A 26,704-nucleotide genomic window follows, 5' to 3' on the forward strand; every position below is an offset into this window, starting at 1 on the left:
CTCCCCTCTTTATCAGATCAAGTATGAACACTTTTCCTCTGGTTCTGCCGCCGAAAAAAACGTGAGAATTAGAAGAATAAGGAGCAGCCACAATAATGTCCGCAGACGGCCATCAGGGCCAGTGTGTCACGCTCCACCACCACGCCCGCCCGGGCCCGGGCGCTCACAGCACGGCAGTCAAACTGAAGAGAGTCGGACCCTGCTGCTCCACGGCCACGGACGGACCTCCGCGACAAGCGAGAAGCCACGCGTTGTGACGCCGAAGGTATGGAACCATGAAGCGGGCACACATGTTGGTGAGAGAGAGCGAGGGGAACTTGGGAGTTGGGAAGCCTATGAATATATGAGAAAATTCCCCGACAGGTGGGCAATTCTTCGACAAGCGACACCGTCGTGCAATTAAGTATCAGGCTTGGGGCTTGGAGACCACTGGGCGGCGCCGTTGCACCGCATTCTTCAAAAAAAGAAAACCCTCTCCGGTGCTGATGAGAGAGCAGCCGTGTAATGCATTCACTTCTCAAATTACGGGTTTTCAGGCTTTATGAATGCACTCACGTTGTTGAAACACATTTTATTCCCCTATTTCCGCCTGCTGCTTCTCGTATAGCCAAGTCTGACACGCACGCACGCACGCAGCCACGCACACACACGCACGTGCTATTAAATGGCAGAATCTAGTAGTGGTGTACGACATGAATATAGCATTATGGTGTTTTGAGTCTCGCTTCCATCAGAGTAATCATGCTTTGGCTACAGGGGCTGTGGTGGCAAAGGATCACATATCATTTTTTAATGATGGGAATGGCTGTGTGTGTGTGTCTCCGCGTTGGAGGGGAGGAGGGCGCAAATTAGGGCAAAGTGATGCTGTGTGCTTCCGATGCGCATGAGATGTAAATTGGGGAGGAGAGTCTTAAGGTTAGATTCAGGCAGGCAGTCTATTTTCCTCCATGAAAGTGGGATGACACAAATGGAGCTGCATGGACTCCTCCTGAGGCCACGTATAGTGGCAATGGAGAGGTGAACAAGTGTTGCTAATAGGCCCTCATATCATTGTTTACTATTTACCATGAAATCCTGCGTCTCGCGTCCGTCACACCACAATATATAGGTTGCCAATCCATAGCCTAGTTGTGACATCACGTGACGCCATGGAGACCCTTATATCTCCATATATGGATCTGACCTTGTGACACGTCACGCCGGCACCATATATGGCCATCTCCATATATGAAGATCACGACACTGACCTCGTCTAACCCTGGATAGCCATAGATCAATCACAGCACTTAAGTTATAAAACCCTCACTTTCTGACACCTGCCTATAATATAGATCAGTCAAATGTAAAATAATTGAATTTCTTTACAAACATCTTCAAGCTCCCTGGCATATCTATACATCATACATACTGTATACAACTTTTTTGTCTGTCTGTCTGTCTGTCTGTCTGTCTGTCTGTCTGTCTGTCTGTCTGTCTGTCTGTCTGTCTGTCTGTCTGTCTGTCTGTCTGTCTGTCTGTCTGTCTGTCTGTCTGTCTGTCTGTCTGTCTGTCTGTCTGTCTGTCTGTATCTCTCTCTCTCTCTCTCTCTCTCTCTCTCTCTCTCTCCAACATACAGTAGTTATCTACACAGGCCTGCCCATTTCTCATTATTATCATTGCTAAGAGCCATTCTATCTCATTGAGACCATGCTGGTCTCTGCTTCTCAGTTCTCTTTGCGGAATGACAATAACTGACGCTATAGAAATTGAAACTCAAAACTTTTGTTCCTTCCATCACACACTTGGTGGGAAATTATCAGCCAACATGCTGAAGAGTGAGCAGTTATATCCATTTTCCATGCTTCTATGACAGAGACAGACAATAATTCTCTTGAAGCAGCATGTTGCCATTTGGAGGAACTTTGAATGTTCGGGATATAGCTGTGTGATTGTATTGATCAATTGTCCAAAGCCGGCATGTCAGTTAAATGGTCCACAATTCTTTTGTCAAGCTTAATACATTTTCTACTGGGAGCGTTTTGACTTTGAGCTTTTCGATTTGCTACTTTTGATGTTTTTGAATTTGAATCCTGAAAAGTAACAGTTTTGGATATATGATGTTTCCACCCGACAGAGGTGATGTATTCGCGACCATATATCTAATCGCTTAGACTTTCTTAAAACTGTACATTGGGAGGGTGTACTGGCTGTGAGCTATGGGTTAGACTAGACGCATTGGTTCCCAACCTTTTTATACTATAGTACCACCCCAGAAAATATTTGACTCTCCAAGTACCACCATAATAACTGATGTTAAAACAGTTTCCGTGCCGGGAATGGATTACTCCAGGTTACTGTCGCTGCCAACCCCGCTATACCCGCCTTTTGTTTTATGTGTTTAATCCGCTGTATTGTAATAAATAAAAAGAAAATCCGTCTTCGTCGCGGAGATAGAGACTAGATGCATTCGCTTTGATGACGAAACCGGAAATCGTCACATGCTGTGGGCTGCTAGGGCTTCTGGGAAATTGAGGCCAATGGAAATGCATGGGGTGCAACGCCTCATTGAGACGAGTCTTGTGTGCGTCTTCCGGGTGCACCAAGATGGTGGATGATACGCTCGGATCACAACATACCGAGGGAGCTTTTTTCGCTGGATTTTCGTGGATTAAAAGACCAAATAATTCAGCGTATGCTCTAAAGGTAATACAACAATCTCGGCAGTGAAGGGGGGTTGATTAAAATGTGGGTTAAGCGTGTAAAACAGTCAAACTGTTAAAATACAGGATCGAACCCCCACCCACCCCCCAGTATAGGGATTCGGGGGCTCAAGCGGTTAAAGTATAAAGTTATGTTCAATATTATGTCCTATAATAGAAATACAAACCGATATTCTCTCATAGGGGGAAACATTTGCATATAAGTACAGTAAAGTAACTGTACTTATAGTTACTTTACACCACTGCAAATCTGTTTAGCTTTTGGAATTCTATATTTAAAGCTCTGTCACATATCCTATTATGATATGAAGTGGAACCTAACCTTGTGTTATCAGGCTCTCCACCACGGAGGGAAGCCTGGTTTTCATTCTTAAACTGAGCGGTGTGATCCGTTTTAGGAAAAAATGAAAATACAAAGATTGGATTCCGATGGTGCTTTCCAGTTGGGCGTCGCATAGTTTTTGTTCCCAGAATCCCCACATAATGTGAATCAATTTAGTTTAGTCTCGCTGGTAGCGCGACGAGTTAGAATAAAATATGGAGCCCAGGCCGTGGCGTAACGGTCTGGGCACCGGACTGGTAATCCAGTCGCAGTGTGCCGCGGGTTCGACCCCCGAACCCGACACGGCCTTTACTGCATGTCATCCCCCCATCTCTCTCCCGTTTCCTGTCAGCCTACTGTCTGTCCCTTAAAAAATCAATAAAAGGCGTAAGCCGCAAAAAAAAAAAATCTTAAAAAAAAAAAAGAATAAAATATGGATATATACCAAAATCATATCATACCAAGCAAGCAATGATACCAAAATAAACTATTATAAACTAGAACTGCACTCTGTCGAGTGCATACTTGCTTGTGTTGCTAGTGCGCAAGCAGAGTTAGTTTAATCCACATCCTTATTACGTCATCATTGAGAGCTAGTTATACCAGCTAGTTATACCAGTGCCGGGTGGATTAAAGGAACTGCCTCTATGTATATGTATATGTAATTTGTAAGTTGATTAGCGGTATACTGTGGTTACTTCTCCTATGTATACATGTATGTAATCTGGCACCACTGCCGTAACAGGCACAAGTAGTCATTACGTCATTTGCTGGGACGGTGCATACTGTACGCATCAAAAGTGCTGGGACGGTGCATACACATCAAAAGTGCTGGGACGGTGCATACAGGACATGGGCAAAACTAGTATGTTCACGCTCTGCTTGCGCAAGTAACTATAGCGATCTATAGACCGGATCAGAAACCCCCAAAAGGAGTTGACCCAGGCTGGGTGGAACCTGACCCAGTAATGGAACTGTTGAGGGTCCCAGGACAGAACAGTCAGTCCACTTAATTAAAGGACGCAACTCCACACTATGGCGAGATTTGTGACCCTCTTGGCACTTAGACTATTTCTAGTGAACTGAATATGTTGATCAATGATGTATACGCAACGTCTTAAATTGGAAAAACTTACATTGTGGGCTTCTATTGAGGAAATAGTACAAACGTGTTTTACTTGAGTACATGTACTGTAACCCTAAGGTATATACAGGGGGATTGTTCCTTTAACTGTGTTGGCGGGCTGAGGCTCGGACGAGGAGTATTATGGGATATCTGGTGTTGACTTTCTGTTCTGGTGGGAAGGGAAGCGGTCGCGCTATTCAGAGGAAGAGATATTTTATTTTGTTTGTTTACTACAGAGATTCGATACAGAATTAGAACCCTGGCTGATCACGTTTGTCCTTTTTAATTATTATTTTGTTTATTAAATCACCAGTTCTGCAACACAGACTCCTTTTTCTTTACAGCATAGAAAGAAAGCATAAGGATTATTCCGGAGAGGCGAGACACGGTGGTTATAGTACTTAGTTACTTTCCACCACTGCCTGGTGATTCCCTTTTGGTTGAGCGGTAAATGTTTGGTTTCTCTTGCGGGCTCGAATCCTGATGTTGCACAGTCACCATCGCTGTTGGGCAGAAACCATGTACCCCCATATATTCATCTTTAATGTTTTCCCCATAAATTAACGCCCTATGTATTTTATACAGTATTTTGTTGTAGCCATGACAGAAGCGGAAATAGCCGAGCTACACAAGCTCAACCACTCTGCGTTTTTGAGTTTGTAGTTTTCAATGCATACAGGTTGAAATTGGTTAAAGTAACAATAATAATAATGTCGGATCAATTGGAACACATGGTTCTGTGGTCCATTTCCTAAAACAGGGGTCTTCAACAGGCGCTGCTGAGAGTTACTACTGGGGGACCGCTAAATCTTTTTGTGATAGCATTTATTTATTTTTTGGCAGCTACGCCATTCTTTATCAATATATTATTGTGCGGACATGCTCTAAGCTGAGAAGAGTCTGAAGAAGGCATTTTAATGATGCCCAGAGTGGCACCCACAATAACCCATAAGCCTTCAATGGCTCTGTCAGTGGGCGGTTGGGGGGGAGGGGGTTAGCGAGCCAAAGCAAAGGTCTCATCCAATGCTGCTTTTTGTTTTAAACCAGAGGTAGGGTAAATGGAAAATTGCCGTATTTTGCACGGCAGCTCAGGGGTATAGCAGGGCCGATCCCGGGCTCACAGAGTTATACTGTCAAAGTGTCCATTGAGCAAGACTCTGAAACCCTAATTGCTCCCGGTGCAGGTTGGTTTCCTCCGCCATCGGTGTGTATGAATGTGTCATGTGTATGAATGGGAATGTAATGCACAATCTGTGAAAGCGCTTGGATTAAAGCACTATATAAATGCACCATTTACCATCTACAACCTGTCTCCTCTGGTAAAAAGAAAAGGAAAAAGAAAAGTGTTTTCAAACCTATACTGTAAAAGTGCATTGACACCACAGATAAATAATCAATCACACCGTGGAGCCTTCTCCTGCCAGCTAGTGGGAAGAGATATAATGGACTTGTGTGCTCAGAGTAAACAAAAGATAAATACCTACTGAGTCAGACGGAACGGCTCTCGCAGAGGTGATGAATAATGAGGACATTGTCATGAGACGTATGCCAATGCAGATAAAACTGCATCCATAAAAGAAAATGAAAGACAACCGAGTGACAAATATTTATTTATACCGGTATTCACACTCACATTCAGAACCCACTTTAAAAATAGAACAAAAAATACAAATAAAACAGTATGCAAATATGGGATGGGTTTATCAGCAGAGGCATTTTTATTAAATCAGCCCTGTAGACAGGGCCGTAGCTGGCCATTAGGTTGCCCTACTCGTAGGATATTTGTGCTGCCCCCCTCCCGACGAGAGCGCTGCTATTCCTCATGCAGATCGGCTATTTTCACTGTTTGTGAGGACGCGCACACACAGCCGCTCGTCATTACGCGGCGGAGCCGCAGAGAAAATTGTTATTTTGAGGGTCGGCTTGGCACTTTTTGGCACATTTTGTTGCCCCCCTCGGCGTGTTGCCCTACTCACAGCGCATACTGCGCGTATAGGTAGCGACGGCACTGCCTGTAGTATTTGTTTGTTGTTTGTTGTACTGTATGTTGAGTGTTTGTTCAAGTGGTGTTCAAGGCCAGGGACAAGAAGTGGCGGCACACACTGGTAGCCAAAGTGCCAATATTGTATTATAGGACGCAAGAGTGAATAAAGCAACGTTTTCGGGCAGGTAACTGCCTTCTTCAGGGTATAGTGTTTACAGTGTTTGTTCAGTAACAGGCCTTCTACATGTCCCTCCAGCTCTTTGACTTACTTGTCTTAAACACTTTTGCACTTTGGGGAGCATAGGTCATTTTATGAACGTCTTCCAGCTGGTTCAGTCAGTGTTGGGCGATATTCTCTGCTTCCTTCCCAGATGTTTTTTCCCCCCTGAGTTCTGCCTTGACAGAACCGTTCCAGCTGTTTCTATGTCTTCCTGGTTTTTCTTTCCCCCTGAGGGTTCCAGGTTATAAGGCTATATGCCTGCTTGTGTTGGATGGTGGTTTCTCAAGGTGTGCCAAATCCAGCCCCATTTCCCCTGTTCTATATAGGGTTTCATATGAACCACTGGTGGAAGAAGTACTCCAATGTTTTACTTAAGTAAAAGTATAAATACTGCAATATAAAAATACTATTACCAGGTAAAAAGTCCAGAATTCAAAATGTGCTTGACAAAATATTGGTGTCAAAATGTACTTGCCAAAAGTAAAAGTACTCATTATACAGAACATTCCATTTCATGTTTTCAAATGTATAAACATCCTTTGAAAATAGCCGAAATGTATATAGGGCTGAAGTGGTTAATGTATGTTTTGTAATAATAATCCAAATCTACAAAGTGGATTAAAAGTCTGAGATGTAGTGGAGTAGAAGTAAAAGTTTTGGAAATTGGAATTATACTCAAGTCAAGTACAACTGCCTCAAAATTGTACTTAAATACAGTACTTAAGTAAATGTAGCCTATAAGTTACTTTCCACCACTGGTATTAGGCCAGTAAATTCCCAGGATGTGTCCTAAGCATCTGCTAATGAATGTTTTGCAGTTCTTTTGATGTTGCTTTTGTGATTCTCCTTGTTTCTGCCCCTACATTAAGACTAAATAAGACTAAATAAGATGCAGAGTTTGATGGGTTTTTGATGTTTTGAGTTTCATACTTCATACTTAAAGTATTACAAATTCTGTTCTCTTTAGTCAACAGCCTCTGTAGACATTTTTAAAGCACAGCACTTCTACAACATTGCTTTTAATTGATATTAATTTTTTTGTTATTCATGTCCTCACTGTATTGCATTACTGCTTGTTTTTTAATGTCGTTGCCTTGCTTTTCTTTTTTTTCCTCCATTGCTCTGTAAAGCACTTTTTTAATTATTATTATTATTATAACAGAAAACCAATTTTCAGGTCGAGATACACTTTCAACCGTATACCAATTAGGAGAGCTACTGTATAAGGGAAGACTCAAGCTTAGGTTAGGGGCAGAATCCCCTAGAAGTAAAATGAGTGGTTTACGTGCCCATGTCATTCATATACAACCACTTAACCACAAAATTGGCCGATGGACAAGCTTGTAGATTTCTTCACGAAATGTTTGACCCCGAATAGGGACGTCCACTAAATTGAAAATTCATGTGGATTTATATAGGCATAGAGAAAATACATGACATTATTCAGGTGTTGAGAATGCTCCCAGAGTGAATCTAATGTATACATTTCGATCTGAAACGGCCTTCGTCACGTACACGTACATACATTATTCTAAACAGCGTGCGTACATAATTTATTTTCTCCTATAGCCTTTTTATCCAGCACCTGTTGAAATTCTATTTGGATTTGCGACAATGTTCTGGGACTGTGTTTGCCATTTAATAGGCATAGCCACGGCCTGGGTGAACTCTATTACATGGCCATTGAAACAGAGAATATAACACAGCAAGGTGGTAACTGAGACAGGACTCATACCCTCATTCCCACGTGGGTCAAATGAGGAGATTTAATTTACTTGCTTCTTACGAAGTGGATTTTGGTTTAGTTTAGTTTGTTTATGTTTCTATTATTTCAATTAAGTACATGACTACTTGCAGGTATTGTACTTAAAGAGGGATCAGTTCCATGATTGTTTTACTTTGTAGATTTAGATTAGTATTACAAACACTTACTGTAGCTATATATACTTTGGCAATTTGAAAAAACCCATTTTGGGCGGGTGTGAGCATTATGTCATGCTTTAACTATTGAAAAATGGCAGGTCTACAAGCTCATAACGAGTGCTGCGCTATGAACTTGTAGGTCTGCTATTTTTGAAAAATCGAAGAACGACTGACATAGAAACATAGCTTTTTCAGAAAACTGTCAGGATGTAGAAGACATTTATAGAATCTGATCTCACGTCAAAATGGGTTAAGTATATTTATAACACTTGTACTTTAAACTCAAGTCAAATTTTAATACGGACTTTTACTTGTATTTCTAGATTGTGGTGTTGATACGACCCTAAGGAAATGGAGCGGGCCATCTCCTTTCCACCCCCTCTTTGGTAGCTTAATAGCTTTTGACTGCGTGCTGTTGTGGAAATCCATTAAACCCATGACCCACCTGGGTCTGTTTGTAAAAATTGCCATTGATTGCACACACTGAGGAAGGGCATCTAGCCTGAAACAACCGTGTGGCAATAAATATTCATTTTGGAGTGCTGTCCTTTCATTAACTACTTATCACTACTATCTATACTTTTCAAGTATAGCAAACATAATTTTAGCACTGTGCGTGGTTTAGATCTGTTGGAGCTTTTGCAAACCGTAGGTTGTAGGCTCTGAAGTGTTCTGAATATGTGAATATATCTTGTTATTTCTTGTGTAGTATCATTCAGTCCTTGGAATTATGCACACAGAAATTCAATCGATACACTATTGGAAAAGGTGTGTGACATTTGGATCAATAACATTAGGACAACTCCTCTACATGCAGGGCAAACCAAAGACCCTTGAAGAATCCAGGTTTCAAATGTAATATAGTATACCTGACACAGGCATAGATAGATTTATCATGACCTTATTCTAAATAAGGTTTGATTGATTGATTGATTGATTGAAATATTTATTAACAGCTTGTAGGTCTGCTATTTTTGAAAAATCGTAAAAATGTATGTGGCACAAATCTTTGAATATATATTCTTTCAAAGTGAATGTTTTTAACTCAGGTCTTAAGCATTACACTTGTTTACAAGAGGGTCCACCATGTTCAATTCATCAAAACATTTAGAGACGTACAAATAGACACTTCTATATAGCCAAAGAACAGAACAGGAATTCATCATAAAGGAGGTAAAAAGGGAAAAGAACTGTCTTTTTTCACCGCCATTCCTTTGGGAGCTACGTGTTTTAGAACCTAAAACACGGTGGTGGAGCTCCAACCCTTACCATTTCAATGACCTTTCCGCTGGTGCTATACATACACCCTCAGGCCAAAATGTAAATGTAGCACACACTATATCTCGTACTCTAATAGGCAGATTGCAGGATGGATTCTACCAATTTTGGTGACGCCATTGTCTATACTACTCTACTCTATCGTCTACCTATAGCCTCTATTGTAAACAGGTTCTGTCGTTTACAAATATATAATCCTTCAGAGAATACACAATATATATCCCTAAATTGTAAAAAGCAGCACAGCCTCTTGGGACCGCTGTGGGATCCCACATCCACAAAGTTCACGGAAGGTACACGAAAATATAACTTTGGCGATCCACCATACCTAACCACTTAAGCCCACCACCATGCAAAAACAGCAGAAATAATCTATACAAGCAAACATTTTCAACTGTGGCCTATACTGACATGCCCAAAATATGGACGCCAGGTTGAAAGCAGTTAAGTGGCTTGGTTCTATAGCTACTCCACACACTTAGAACCAAGTGAACCAAGCCACACACACACACACACACACACACACACACACACACACACACACACACACACACACACACACACACACACACACACACACACACACACACACACACACACACACACACACAGAGCCATCAAGGCCTTTTTGAAGTCAATTAAACCTGCCATGCACACTCACTGGCCCACATACTGCATCAGATGGCAGTGTCCCAGAATCAACCCCCCCACCAAAAAGCCATCCCACATTTGACTCACGATGGTGACTGATGATGTGCACACAGTCTGCCGATCCTTTTCATCACAGGAGAAATCCCAGACACGGCCGTGTGGCTGTTTCGAATCTCGATTTTGAGATTATATTATTCTGTGCATGGGTTAAGGTTAAGGTTTAGGCATAATGTTTGTGAGGTCAGGGTTAGGCATAGGTTTTGTGAGCTTAACCCTTTCTGGACGCCGGGAACCCCTTTTGGTGTTTTAACTAAGCATTATGTTATACTTTAGCTATTGAAAAATATCAGATCTACAAGCTCATAGCGCGCCACCGAGTGGCGCTCTACGAGCTTGTAGGTCTGCTATTTTTGAAAAATCATAAAAATGCGGCACACATCTACATGGGTTAAGGTTAGGGTTAGGTTTAGGCGTATAACCACACGCATCAGGTAGAAAGGTCCGGGAAAGAGGTAGTCCCATTCGCTGCATGCACAGCAGCCTGGTGTGTCTGTGACAATGGTTGTTGGATGCATGTTGCACAGCAGCCTGGTGTGTCTGTGACAATGGTTGTCGGATGCATGTTGCACAGCAGCCTGGTGTGTCTGTGACAAAAAAGAATTGCCTGCCGGCGGATTACGGTCTGGAGAGGCTCAATTGTACGCCCAGTGGCCAATCGGGACACGGTATGCAATATGGGCGGGCTTTGGCAAAGTGACATTCAATGCTTGAGACCTTTGACTGAGAGTAGCTCTGACCAATTGCGTCAAAGAGAAAATGTTTGAACCCGCCCCCCGGGAAACAAGGTCCATACACAGCATCTCCAGACTCAAATACCACACGACAGTGTGATTTGTGGATTTGTTGGATGCATGTTGCATAGCAGTCCTGTGTGGCTGTCGGATGCATGTTGCACAGCAGCCTGGTGTGTCGCGCCGAGGCCAATGTCAACATTCTCACAAGCCACCCAGAGGCAGTGATGGAAGAAGTGGACGTTTTACTTGTGCCACATTTTCATGATTTTTCAGAAATAGCAGACCTACAAGCTCGTAGCGCGCCACTCGGTGGCGCGCTATGAGCTTGTAGGTCTGCTATGTTACAAAGTAACTAATAATTTCAAATAATAGTGGAGGAGTAAAAGTACAATATTTGGCTCTGAGATGTAGTGGCCCATAGTGGAGTAGAAGTAAAAGTACTGAAAATTGGAAATACTACTAAGAAAGATTGTACTTACTGTAAGTACAGTACTTCAGTAAATGTACTTTATACCACTGGACACAAGCCACTCAGAGGTGTGTAATTTCTTGCGAGCCGGCCCTGTGACCTTATTTCTTCTGAGAAATATTGAGTTCAAATGATTCGACAATCATTATGCTATTAGCCTCTGTTTCTTCTCTGCGTATGTGATTAGAAAGTGCCGTGCTGTGTGATGGCGTAGTCTTGACTGGGCAGTTAATCATCCAGAAGTGTGGGGAGAAAAAAAGGCACTTTGATCAGTCCATCAAAACATGGAGTTAGTGATCCGTGATGGTATTTATTAATTCTGATTTATACTTCCTCGTCCACAAACTATAAATTCAAGCATGCCGTTTAGCAAGTCTGCCATTAAGCATTGCTCCACCATAAGACAATAATTTCCGTGACTTGAATTGATGAATCTAAATAAATCAACCTTCTGATTATAAACCCACAGCCAAATAATTATAACATTATAACCATGCAAATATCCATGGTTATGACATAAAATGTAAATTAATGTATGCGCATCTGGAATTAAAATACAAGACAATAACATAACATCAACTGTCTAACTAGGGCATATATGTCAAATGAATGAAAGGAATTATCTTTGGCCCACGGGATGATATTTAATTAGTATTAGAACTGGCCCTCTGGTATATTGCACGAACCACCATAATACTACAAGTCCTGCTTTGTGAGGATCATAGAACAGGAAACTGAGCTTAATAATAATGCATTTTCAGTTTTAAATGCATTTACTTTTTTGCTATTTGTGTGTTGAAACGCAGTCCGGCCCTTGACTTCTACCAATTTCTTTATTTTGGCCTACCGTGTATTTGAGTTTGACATCCCTGAACTAGGGTGTCTGATTAGGCAAGTGACATAAAGTGACATACTGTAAGGAATTCTTTTGTTAAAATAAGTGTTAAATAAATGAGACGTAGCTTGAGGAGTCAGTTCAGTCAGACATACTCGAGGGGTTTCATGCCGTGCTCAAAGGTGCATACATACACTCAAGGGGTTAACATGCTGCATTACTATGTGGGCGTACAAGTGTGTGCAAGTCCCACACGTCATTCGCCAATACGGCGAATGTCAGCTGACAAATTGGGCGGGCTACTTAAGCTCACTAGTCTGCATGCTCTTGCTGCCTTCCTCTGCATATGGTTCCTGGTGATGTTTTTTCCCACCACCACCCCAGCACCACCGGTGGGCTCTGTTATTTAAGCTCCCCATGGGGGTTTTATTGTATATCTATCTCCCTGCTCTTAATGTTTTATGTTGGTGCTTAGTTAATTGTGCCGAGCAGGGACAAAATCCAGCAGAGCCGAACGCCATGCAAGTCAAATATCATATGCACACTAATTACTCATTCTGTAATAAATGTTGGTAAATCTATTCGTGAGTTGTCTGACTGAACTGTATTCCAATAGCAAACATTGTTAGTGTTTGTTCGATATCAGGGGTCTCCCTAACTCTTTAGTAAACAGAAAATGTCTGTTTGGGTGTAAGGCTATCGATTATGTACGAGTTCTCTCTCTTGAATACATCCACTTTCAAGAGAGAGAACACATACAGCATAGAGGGAATTAAATACAGAATTTACAGGTATTAAAAAACTGGGGTACAATTCTTTGTCGTACACAGCTCTTTGTACTTTTACTCAAGTAAAATGTGGATACAGAACTTTTACTTGTAACAGAGTATTTCTACATTGTGGTATTGGTACTTTCACTCAAATAAAAGTTAAACTTCTTCCACCACTTTAACAGATCTTTTTATTGTCAAATCTCTGCACGTATAGAATGTTAGCACTGTGATTCACAGCCTTGCTGGTCGAGAGATTGAACTTTCTCTAAATACTGCAGTCAAAGGCCAGTTTATTAAAGGATAATCTGCCCCCATTCCCTGTAGACAGCAATAAATCTAAATCTTGCCCCCAGCGATTTAGTGTCATCAATCCCCCTTGGCAGACAGGTCGAATTAAAATCCACTTACCTAATAGCTCACAAAGGTCTCTGAAATGTATAGACTACGTAAAACATGCCCTCTGGGGAGACTGTATCTTTACACAGTTATCTATCATCCCGACAATGACACTTTTGCTAATCTGTAGTTACTCACTTGATAGGAAATATACGGTATCTCTCTTTTGTCCACCTGAAAGAATAAAGCTTAGGCCGTTCATTCTTAGACTTATTACTTAGGCCTACATTACTCAGCCATTCTTGAAGAATCTTTGTAAAACTGTCTTTTTCCAGGGATTCAAAGACCTATAAAAAAGAATGCTCAGTGCTCTGCTTTGCCTTTTTTAATAGAATTTAAACCTTTTGAAAATGTCCACATAACGACATCTTTAGACATGCAGTTATCCATCATCGTGACAACCACGCTTTCACTAATCTGTACAATTACTCACTTGGCAAGAAATTCATCTCTCTTTTGCCCACCTGGAAGAATAAAGCTCAGGCCATTCATTCTTAGACTGGTGATAAATCCATTCTTGAGGAATAATCTTGGTAAAACCTTTTCAACATTTTCAAGATTCAAGGACCTATAAAAAAATGTTTTTTTGGGACGTGACACCACAGTGCATGCGCTGCTACAGTAAACGTCTCACAGTTTTTATTAATTTTTCAAGTCACATATGAGTCAAAAATAGCATGCAAAAATTTATGAGCTTTTTACCCATGCTCCCATAGTAAGAAATCATAGTTTCAAACCTTCAATTATAGATGGAGCGTTCAATAATAAAAAAAAGAGAGTCCCAGACTACTGAAACATATCTACCACAAATAAAATACTTCTAAACTTCTAAACTCATTTGAAGACTTTGAAGACATGATTTGTTTGGCAGGGGTTGTGTGTGTGTGTGCGTGTGTGGGTGTGTGTGTGTGTGCGTGCGTGCGTGTGTGTGTGTGTGTGTGTGTGTGTGTGTGTGTGTGTGTGTGTGCGTGTGTGTGTGTGTGTGTGTGTGTGTGTGCGTGCGTGCCTTCAGCCTGGTGCAGCTTGAGAAACCCATCAAAAACGGGAGAAAGCATCTGTGACATTTTAGATTTGAGCAAATAATCGTTATTTTATACTTGTAGATTACTTGTGAAAAATCTGGAACATTATTTTGTGCAAACCTTTGAATATAATTATTTTAAAGCGAATATGTTTGACTTTCTTTCCTGGCTTAATACTTGCAGTAAACCGTGGGTTACAAAATGGTGTGATGAAAAAATAATAAATACATAACGCATTGAAGTAGAGGACAGTATTTAATTGTACAAAATGTATGACCATCCCTATAGCATTTTAATCCCTGTAATTACTCCAAATGATTTGGAGTAATGACCATTCAATGAGAGCCTATAAGAACTTTCTAGAACTTTGTTCAAATGTGGGTAGTAAAAAAGTAAGGAACCACTTGAGTAACCACCTAAGCCACCTAAGCTGGCTCCTTTCCAGGTGAAGGAGCAGCGGCTTTACTCCGAGTCATCCCGCGTGACTGAACTTCTCACCCTAAGGGAGATGCCAGCCACCCCTCAAAGAAAACTCATTTTGGGCGCTTGTATTCGCGACATTATTATTTCGGTCATGACCCACACTTCATGACCATAGGTGAGAGATAAAGCTCCTACACTCTTTAAAAAATATAAGTTTTGATTGGCTTTGTTTGGTGCTTAATGGTAATTATAGGTTGATATGCAAGAACATTCAGACAAGCCGTCCTCTGAATCAATTGAGTTATATAACTTGAACGTTTATTCTAAGGCCTGAGCAAGGCAATTCAACAGAGAAAACAGTCTTTGGGAGAAACTTGACAGAGAGAGAGTGATGCTATACAGTTGGTTTGCTATGTATAAACAACGCCTTTGCTACGCTAAAAATACCCTTCAGTGAGTGAAGCGCTGCAGATGACACAACTAGGCAACGTGGGCTGGCTACTAAAGAGAGAACAAAAGTTCCGATGAGTCACTGACAGTTGTGGAAGAAGTACTCAACCCTCAGTACGTGGGTCAAGGTATCGATTTTACTTCTCGTCAATTAACACATTTTTACCTGATTCTACAAATGTCTTCTAAATCCTGACAGTTTTCTGAAAAACCGCTCTGAAAGAATATATATTCAAAGATTTGTGCCACATTTTCACAATTCAAAAATAGCAGATCTACAAGCTCGTAGCGCGCCACTCGGTGGCGCGCTATGAGCTTGTAGATCTGCTATTTTTCAATAGCTAAATTATAACATAATGTTTAAAACACCAAAAGGGGTTCCCACCCAGAATGGTTTAATAGTACATCTCAACGTCTAAGTGAAAGTTGCTCTGTCAAATTTGTACTGTATTATTTCCTTTTTTAATACTAATAACTTGATGACCGGTGACTCAAAGAGTACTCGGTAGGAGACTGAAAGAGTCTCAAAGAGTTTCCTACTGAGTCTCCTATTGACCCAGTCCATCAAATTATTGGCTCAGGAATGCGACAAAAACATATTAAAAGTACAACAATATAGAAGATCAAGGGCAGTGTCAGTAACAGTGAGTAAAAAGAGTTTTAAATAAAGAGCACAAGAGTGAACAAACTATTTCAAAGGTAGAACAGGTGAGTTTTAACTAAAGTCTGGATTTAAAAGTGTCCAACAAGGGTGAATATCTCAAAGGGAAAGGTTTGCTTTTTATGCTTGGCTCTTAACTCTCTCTATCTCTTTTTTTTGAGTGGTGCAACCACTCCAAGGAACAGCAATGTCCGTGTCCGCCTATGTATGTGACGTTAATGAGCACCAGTATGACTATTAGTACCAGTAGGGGCGCTGTTGTGCCAGAAACAGAGACAGCGATAGTGCTGCGCTGTTGCTTGCTCACACAGGTGTGATTTTTTTATAATATCTGTGTATGTGCAGTATATTTTATTCATCCATGCAACAGCTAACATCCTTATTGTTTTTTTTTATACTGGCCAAGTTTGGGCCCTTATATTGTGGGTATTCTACTGCAATCGATTGGTCCCATTCAGTTTGAATGTCACGCTATAAATAGAGATCTGTAATTTGGTGAAGCTCCCACGTGCCGAAAGGTGTACCTCCCATTACTGTTGGCCTTTGGACATTGGCTGATTGAATGGCCTGCCCCCGCCTCTCGCCTGACCATGAATCACTCGTCTGTATCTGTTGATGACCCGACGAAGAAAAAAACCTTGTCGTTCCATATTAAAGGAAAAGGCTCCAGTCAGCCGAGTTGCTCCAGTGCAGCCTTCTTTATTCAGTGAAAGGTACAGTATAGGCGGTTCCAAAAGTTTTGGAGCAGCGACTGAAAGGGCACAGTCCAGTCGCCATGAAGAAGTTCACATGGCTCACCATTGTGACGGGTCCGCCTGGCTATAAGGTTATATATTAGTGTGGGGGGCATTCTCCCTCTGCGGCTTGTGTCCAATGAACCCCATCCAGTGGAAAGGTGAAAGCCATCATATTGCATCATCCTGCAGCAGGGTGGTCTTCAACAGGAGATCGGGGACCCCTAGGGGGTCCTCAGAGTTACTACAGGGGAACCTTTTCCCTGGCTGTAGTAGTACTAGTAGTAGTTCCCCTGTGAACCTTTCTTTCTTTCTTTCTTTCTTTCACACTAACCACTTGAACCCTACACTTTTTTAAACAAGCTCCTCGCCACTCGCCCTACAGACTTCTACTTGGTTTGAGCATAGATATATAAATAATAGACGGCACTGGATGGGAGGGGAATCCCGGTGCCGTCTCTATTATTTATATATCTATGCTCAAACCGAGTGGAAGTGTGTAGGGTGAGTGGCGAGGAGCTAGTTTCAAAAAGGGCTCTTCTCCAAGGGGAACATTAGCCAAAAATAGCTGCGAGGCGTGAGCTTGTAAATCGTCTATTTTCGGCAAAGAGGTTTGGTGTAGGGGGAAGTTGCAACTTGGTTGCAGACCAAATACAAGTTTTCTATAACCATTGAGGGTTTAAGTGCATGGTTAACTGCCTGAAAATACACATTGCCACGAATACAACACAACACACATAATGATAGTCTGTCAAACATGCCTGCGAAGCTATCTATTATCTAATCTGCAACATCATTTTATACAATATGTAGGGGGCCTCCCTGCTTCATCTCTCTCTCAGCTAAGGGGTCCTAGCATGAGAAACATTGAAGACCCCTGTCCCATAGTATGTGGTACATATAGCCTCACGGGGGGTTTCCTTCTTCCAGAATGCCCCCCCCCCCCCCGCCCTTCCATTAAACATGTGAGAGGAGTGTTCACGGAACGGTTTAATGAGCATGAAAATGACATAACCTACATACTATAGCAGTCTTCTCAGCCTCCACATCTCGACACACTTCATAACACTTTCACAGAGTCTGGCGCGCCGCCCGAAACATTATGCCTTTCTGTCACATTTCCTATATGGAGGAATCACCCAGCAATAGAATATATAGACACCATTTGTCCGCGCCAGGGCACACAGAAGCTGTGTAGACTGGTAGTAATTGATTTAATTTGGCAGCTAAATGTAGCAAACTATATGGCTGTCGAGAATCATTGGGATTCATTATACTTAATTGACAAATGCACTTTGCAGTAGTGTTTATAGATTTATAAAACATTTTATTGCTTTGTTATATTTTGTTGATTTTACGTTGTTGTTGTTGTTGTTGTTACATTTGAGTTGTCATGATTGAGCGAATGAACTTTATGCTGAGTTTACATAGGCTACAGTAGGTTTTGGGTGAAATTACAGTGTAATTCTTCTTTCTTTGTAAATTCAATTTAAACTAGTAGCAGAGTAACAGCACCAATTACCAATCCTACCGCCCATTTTCTCTCATTTTAATGTTTAATTAACTTTAAATAATTTAAAAGCTTTTATTCACATGAAGGGTTCAGCCTGAGCTTGTTATACTGCAAAATATTCTTATAAATCTATGAATGTGGAAAAAAGTCAAAATGTCAAAAAGCTATGTAGGTGAATTGATTATTAACACAAATAACATTCCAGTTCCTGTAAATTATAATTTGAACTCAGATTTATCTTCTTTCTTCATTAAAGGACCACTTCATCTATTTTTAACCTATATATTCATATAATTGGTCCTCACTAATGCTCATTATAACGTGGCACATGGCACACACATTTTGTCTGTGTTGCAGAGGAGGCTATAGGGCTGCAGTTCAGAAACCTGACACATAGTTTTTTTAACACATTATAATACAAATATTGAGCATTAATGAGGACCAATTATAGGAACAAAATAAGTGAAGTCGTATATAGACAATCTGTATTTGTTTAATTTCCATATATTTATTTAATGTAATATATTATTTTATGTAATTAGTATACAGTGAATTCTGGACCCTGAAGCCAACCCTGCAGAAGTCTCTAGACGGGTGCTACACCAGAATGTTGCATGCAGTCGCAGTACTGAGTACACATGTTACCAACATGAATCTGTATGATGGAATGCCAAGGGTGAGCCAGAAAATAGCAGCCAGAAGAATGAGACTATAGCAGGACACTGCCAAAGACACCAAGAGCTTCCAGCCAGCAAGTTAGCGCTGTGGGAAACAAACAACACACGGGCACCGGTCGCGAAGATGTCCCACATTAACATATGTGGATGTATTCAAGAACGACGCAGGAGCGCAAAGCACTAACGAGCTGGCTAGATGTTTGGAGAACCAGGATGACTGGAAGCGACGGCGGAGGGCTCGTCTGAGGACGACCTAGGGAGATGTCATTGGCAATTCTGAATGTGTACTGTGGTCCCTCTGTTACTGCCAGTGGTGAAAAGTTTACTCACCACTTCAGCCTAGAAGTATACTTCTTCCACCAACCCTGCTGCCAACCCCCTACGTTTGTCCCGGTGTAGTCCAGTTTTTCAAAATAGGGGAAAAAGGACAGTAACACTTCTGGAGTAACAAAATAGGAGATTTTAACAAAATAGGAGATTTTGTTACTCCAGAAGTGTTTCTGTTCTTTCTCCGAACACTGACAATGTAGAACCATCGAGTGAATGGTGAGTGAAATATGGATGATGGAACCGCTGTGAACTCTGTCCCTCTCCACCGCTCGTGCGCGCGCACACACACACACACACACACACACACACACACACACACACACACACACACACACACACACACACACACACACACACATACACACACACACACACACACACGCACACACACACACACACACACACACACACACACACACACACACACACACACACACACACGCACACACACACACAAAATAGAATAAAACCGTAAAAAAAAAAGTCTGTTCTTCCACATCATTTTGCCTGCATCACTGAAATTTTGATGTGGAGAAAGGATGTCACGTTGGTTAAGAGAGTGCATCTAGGGGGAACAGAGAGCATGCTGTGGTTTTTCGTAAAGACAAGCTGGAATGCATTTGGGCACACTTACAATGTTACAAAACAGATATAAAAAGACATATGGCTATGTTTAAACAGGGCCCTGTTTTACCAACCTGGTATACTGCTGGATACAAAAACAAACAAGATCTGTGTTTGTCCTCTCCTCTGGTGGGCAGATATTGATATTCCTAAAAACCGCCGCGGCCGAGGCCCGAGGCTTCGTAATAACTTGAACTGAAATACAACCAGGTTCACTTTGAAAACAACAAGTCTCCTAAAAAGTTAAACCCTTCCACCTCCTTCCTACACTGCAGCATACCTTACTTCATCCAGTTCGGTTACAAAAGTTTAAATTTGCATTGGAAATAGAAATAGCATACTGTACTGGGTTTGGCGATACCATACTCTGGTTTCCAGAGGCTCTTCACTTTACAATGTATGTCAATGGGGAATATATTTGAAATTATCAATTTGTATGTGGTTTTGTTTTGTTTTTCTTGAGTCAGTACAGTCCTGTACAAAATACACCCCCCCCCCCCCACTGCCCTAGGGACCTCCAGGACATGCTCCCTCCACCTTACACCAGACGGCGAAACACTCGCCGAGCTCTCGACCCCCCAGGCTCCAAAACACGCACATTGGACAGAACTTTTCTCCACACTGTTGTCCAGTGTGTGGAAGGAACAGCATACCAGTCCAGAGCATGTAGTGGACTCCATCACAGACAATGGTCTTCAAGCCTTTAAACGCAGAGTTCATAGACATCTCCTGACCACCCCTCACACTGAGACCCCTTTTCCACCGGTTGGTTCCCAGTGGGAACCGGTTCAGTTCTTTTTGGTTTTTAGTCCATGAGCCAGAGGTCCAACATTTGTGGACGAACTATACACTATATTAAATTGTTTATAGGATCAATACAAGTAAATAAATACATGATAACCCTTCCACAGTAGTAGCTTTTTCATATTTTCGATTATTTTGCATATTTTCCTACATAATGCCTCATTTGCATATTAAAAAATGTAAAATTTGTAATACAATAAATCATTGTCTTTGTGTAAGTACTTAATTGGGGAAGTTTCATGGTGATAACAATCTAATATAGGTATGGTTTTGCCCACTCAATTCATAATTAACGTTTCAATTTTGGAGCTCTGGCTCATGGACTAAAAACCAAAAAGAACTGAACCGGTTCCCATTGGGAACCGACCGGTGGAAAAGGGGCCTGACTGTTGAGCAACTTGAGCTGCAGTGAACCGTTTGATTGGCCAATGGATATGTATCTTATTATCTTCTTGGTTATTGTTCACATTTCATCGAATAAAGAAAAAAAAAAAAACACAACCCAAACCTCTACCGAAGCCTTTTAAGTACAATTGTGAGATACTTTTACTTTACTTGAGTAAAATTCGTGAAAGCGTGTGCAAATCTTTGAATTTATCTATATTCATTCACAGCAAACGTTTTTTAAGTCACATCTTTGCTTCTGGGGGGGTCCATGGAACAACACAACAACACACAACGTACTGCGTGATGACACGTCGAGGCCCACATCGATAAAAGCCAATAAAAATGTAGCTCACCCGTTTGATTCCCCATCTGCGCGTCCGTCCAATACTGTCCAACACAGTTGCTATACTGATTACAGAAATCCTCCGTTTTTGTTCCCATTCAAGATAACATCCAGACAGTGTATATTTTTACTTTACTTGATACAATGTTTTTTAAATCCTACCTCAGAGGCAGATATTGTACTTTTTATTCCACTACAGTTGCTTGAAAACTTTAGGTACAAAAGTAACTTTGTCGATTTTAACCAGCCCTATTTCATACTTAATCTGCTTTTTCCAAAAGACTTCAAAGAATCATTTGAAATAAAAACATCTTTGTTCTTTAAAGGTATATTCAGTGATTTCACTCAAAAAACCTTAGGTTTCGTTTTTGGCTGTGGGACCCAGCCTTTCGTCCAATCAGGATAGAGAGTCAAAAACAAACCTAAGGTTTTTTGACCCCCAGGGGTTAACTGGGGACAGGGAGGAACTCCTTACATGGTCAGCACACTCTATAGTAGGGAGGATTATCACAACAAAACAAAAAAATAAGTGATATTTGAATTAAGTGAAATCACTGAATATACCTTTAACTTTTCGAACTTTTAAGTATATTTTGAATACGGGTTTAATTAATTAGCAAAAGAAAAAAAAAGAAAATGAGGGAAAGAGAGTTTAATCAATATTTTAGTCTATAAACATTTCTCAATCAAAACCAGAGAACAAAGGCTCCATTCACAATGCTTTGTGGAGAGAAGCCATCGACAGACTGAAACTGTGAACCGCGAAAAACTTTTGAGCGTGATTATTTAATTATAATGCTATTGGTTCTGAAGCAGAAAATGGACTCATATACCCAGAAAATTATCCTGGGTAATTAAAGCTCACAATAACGTGCACAAATATAATTGTCTCATTCATTGTGTCAATGGAGCAGCACAAAGGTTTATCTCTACTTGATGGGATCAATGATCTTGAATTTGTTTTGTTAGGGTTAGAAGGCATTGAGTAGCTTACAGGAGATCGGCTACTTTTAATGCTTTTGTGTGAGGCTGTAGTATGATTAAATAAGGAGTTAATTTACCCAAAGAGTTAAAATATGGACAAAAGCGGTTTCTGCCTGCAGACAACAACGGCATCCTCTTACCCTATAGGAGCTAACAGCACACAGAATGGCAACATGGGGAGGGGTCACTGGACTGCATGTAATCAATATCAGGGGAACCAAATACATCAAAATGCATTCATGATATTAAATCAGTAACCTGATCCAATATACTCCATCCAAATTACAAAATACATCATCAGTAACATTAGTATTGGAAAAGAAAAAACAGCACATCAATCAATACATATTCACAATAGTATAACCACATTGAAATTGAGCCAATTATAATTAAATCTCTTCAAATATCATTCTACACAAACCCTAACTCCTACTTTGAAGTGGGGGTTTTGAAGTGAGGCTTTATAGTCCCTCAGTGAGTCCTGATCTGGTTCCACTGAGTTCAGTGATCCAAATTGTTTCTCTACATAACAATTTATTCATGATGTAGTCTCCACCTCTGGGGGGAAGGGGTAATTTCCTCCATCGCTGGAATTATATAGAATAAAGATGTGAGAGAACCATGATTATTAAATTGTACATCGTGATGAGGTGCAATTACAAAATCCCATGTATTTAGTGCAGATAGCAGCAGTCTCATGCTCGGCTATTCTTTCTTTGAAATTGCAGACATATAGACCTGGTGCCTGCGTGGACATTTCAGAAAGAAATTACACCTTCCACCTCTGCTCGGGGAAGGGCGAATTTCTTCAATCTCCCAGAATTAGAGAGATGTGAGAGAGAACCGTGATTATATTGAACATAGTGACGTGCAGTTACAAAATCCATTTAGCATTTAGTGTGCATAGCAGTCTCATGTTTGGCTATGCTTTGTTTGAGAGAATTCCCAATTTCCCATTCCCAAATATTCCCAATTTTGGGGGTCTTGAACATTTTTGAGAAGCAGTAGTCTACATAGCTTCTTTATCAGTGATTCCCAATGTGTGGGCCATCGGATATCGCAAGTGGGGACCAACATTACCAGCAAAACACAAAAATGTATATAAAAAAGCAATGGTATTATTTTCTTTAAAAATGCCATTGTGATACCACAAAAATAGCAACTATATCGTCACTGCCTGGCAGAATCTCTTTGTGTTTTTTCATAAATTAATGCCCTACTTGATCATAGTACAGCGTCACACAACAGCATCAAACACAGACAGATCTACCGTGTACAAGCTTGTAGATCGGTTATTTTTGTGCTATTTTCAAAATAGGGCTTTAAGTGGATCAGTTGGTTCATATAGCGGCCGGTACATAAGCAGGGGCTTAAAGTGACAATGAGAGGCCAGATTTCTCTAAGCCTTCTGCGTCTCACCTCAGAAGACACACATTCTGTGTGTACCTAGAAACGTATGGTAATTATCAAACAGGTGCGCCACCACCAGCCTGGTAATGCAGTTTGCTTGTCATCTTCTTAAGCACACTTTGTGTGTGTGTCATCGCAAAGTGCGTTTCGCCTGTTTTATATGTGCATTACAAGGAGGATCACACACATTATGGGGAGGTGATGCATACTGTACGATAAGCAGTGGTGGAAAATGTAGGCTACTCACTTGTTTCACTTAAGTAAGTATCAATACTGCAATAGAAATACTCTGTTTCAAGTAAAAGTCCAGAATTCAAAATGTTTTAAGTTTTTAAATCTTTTTGAAAATAGCCGATCTACAAGCTCACAATGCGTCACATCGTGAGACATTGTGAGCTTGTAGATCGGCTATTTTCAAATGGCCAAAATGTATATAGGGCTGGCTGAAGATGTTAATGTATGTTTTGTAATAATAATCCAAATAACTAGAACTAGTAACTATAGTAACTAGTAACTAGAAACTCAAATAAATGAGTTAAAGTACAATATATTTGGATCTGAGATGTAGAAGTGGAGTAGAAGTAAAAGTATTGAATATTGGAAATACTCAAGTAAAGTACAAATACCTCTTTCCACCACTGACGATATTAAGTGTGGTTGATTGCACTAGTCTGTCGGCTTTTTACTCATTTCTCCGCCTCTAAGAAGCTGATGCAAATTGAGTGCAGGCAGGACCTTATTAAAGTGCTAGCGATGACAGTAAATGCAGAGTGCAGACAGAGACAGATCGCTGATAGGTCTCTCTGAGACACTCGCCAAGAGAATTCCGAAATAATCAAAATGTAGATTAAGCAGCAGTCACAGCGATAATTACCCTAAGAACTCCAATGATGACCTTGAGTCCTCTCTCGCATAAACGCTCCCATCCAGCAGCCGTCCACATCCTTGCGCTGTGGTAGCGCAAGGAGCATAATATCGTCTCTGTCGGGTGGAAACCTCATATGTCAAAAAGAATGGCCGTGAATAGTAAAAAGTGGACTTTTCTGAGAAATATTCATCCTACTCTTCTAACAGGGGTTAGAGCAAAATATGACCTTGTTTTTTCATATCTTTAAGATGGCCTGTGGAATGGATAGTCATAAGTTTTACTTTTACTGCAAAAGTCATGTGAAATTTAACCACGCAGTGACTCACCACTGCAAAAAAAAAAGAAAAACGCATATCCTCATTATGTCCAAAACTGTTAGTTTCCAGGATTCAAATTCAAAAGCCACAAAAGTAGCAGATCGACAAGCAAGCTCGAAACGTGCCGCTGCAGTATATGATCAAGTATAGCGTTAATTTACGGGGGAACAATTATAATGTGGAAATAAGAGGTTTCGTGTCCGACAGCAACCATACGTTTGACTAAAGTACTGGGGGGTACTGGGTATGACATTTAGAGCTTACAGAAGGTACATCTGGGAATCATAGGAAGGTCCCCGGTCTGATTCCCCGGCTCTGCCAGGCTTCACATTGGTGAGGTACGTCCCAGAGCAAGACACTGACTGAAGCCCTAATTGCTCCCCCATGCGCTAATTTAGAGCAGCTATAGCTTACATGCCGGGGTCAACATTAAAAAGTAATTTCCCCTCAGGGATCATTATGATGATCAATACCCTTTCTGTTGGCAGGGTCCCTCAGAGAGGCGAATGAAGAAAGTCTGTCTGTCTGTCTGTCTGTCTGTCTGTCCATTCTATCTATTTAAAAAATGTTTTTTCAAAATAATAAAAGAATGCCTACGACGTTTAGGCTAGGGCCCAAAAGGTCTACACACTGCCAGTAGTACCCCTGCAATTTGTTTTTCTCTTGTATTTTATAATGTGAAATGTGACTTTAATTCCCTAAAATGTAAGTCAAACAGGCCATGATCGGTCTTGAAACCATGTCCACATTTGAATCATATATCATAGATGTGACACAGACGACTGTCAGAGATGAGGAGACCTCAGGAAGAGTAGCCGCTGTAACCGTACAGTAAGCTAATGCAGATCTAATGAATAAATCAAATCTAATGACGTCACAGGCATGGCCACATTAAGTCCCAGATCCACACCTGGAGTCACGCCATCCCCATATGGATCCCGAGAGCCACGTGATTAGATTTTTCCGATTTGTGACAAATCAATAGCAAGACTGCCAAACCTACTTGACATCCTGTATCTAACATACTGTAGGTGCAGGGCGGCCTTAAGGATCGGGAGGCCCCGTTCATGACGTCATAATTTTAATAATTAATAATTATTAAAGAAAACAAAAAAACAGCATACACAGCCAAGTAGAAAATACACAAAAGCAGCTTGATTAAAGGTATATTCAGTGATTTCACTTAATTCAAATATCACTTATTTTTTTGTTTTGTTGTGATAATCCTCCCTACTATAGAGTGTGCTGGCCATATAAGGAGTTCCTCCCTGTCCCCAGTTAACCCCTGGGGGTCAAAAAACCTTAGGTTTCGTTTTTGACTCTCTATCCTGATTGGACGAAAGGCTGGGTCCCACAGCCAAAAACGAAACCTAAGGTTTTTTGAGTGAAATCACTGAATATACCTTTAAGCAATTTTTTTACTTTAAGGTATAACTGGAAGGCAGCATAGCTGGGCTACAACCAAACAACACAGGTCAATGTGACATGACAGGTCGAGTACCTGCAGTGATTATTAGCTGCTGCCAACTAGGTAAGTGGACGTACAGGATGAGGCTGAATAATTGACAAGGCTGATTTAAGTCTGATGCAATATGACTTATACTACTACTACTACCTTACTACTACTACTATTTTTTTTTGGGAGGCCCCTGGAGGCTCGAGGCCCGTTTCAATGGAAACGATTTAA

At 41.0% G+C, this 26,704-nt stretch overlaps 1 protein-coding gene across 1 annotated transcript in view; it reads left to right on the plus strand.

The window, feature by feature from the left end:
* Positions 1-177: 177 nt before the first annotated feature.
* The window catches only part of LOC310859515 (glutamate receptor ionotropic, NMDA 2A-like), a gene marked incomplete at its 3' end in the record, with an annotated part of 245,531 nt that continues 219,004 nt past the window's right edge, over positions 178-26,704 (plus strand). Inside the window, exon 1 of the mRNA XM_083766099.1 lies at positions 178-265. The remainder of the gene's footprint in view (positions 266-26,704) is intronic.

Source organism: Protomyctophum parallelum (genome assembly GCF_964188405.1).
Source record: "Protomyctophum parallelum genome assembly, chromosome: 5".
In the NCBI taxonomy this organism is placed as follows: domain Eukaryota; kingdom Metazoa; phylum Chordata; class Actinopteri; order Myctophiformes; family Myctophidae; genus Protomyctophum; species Protomyctophum parallelum.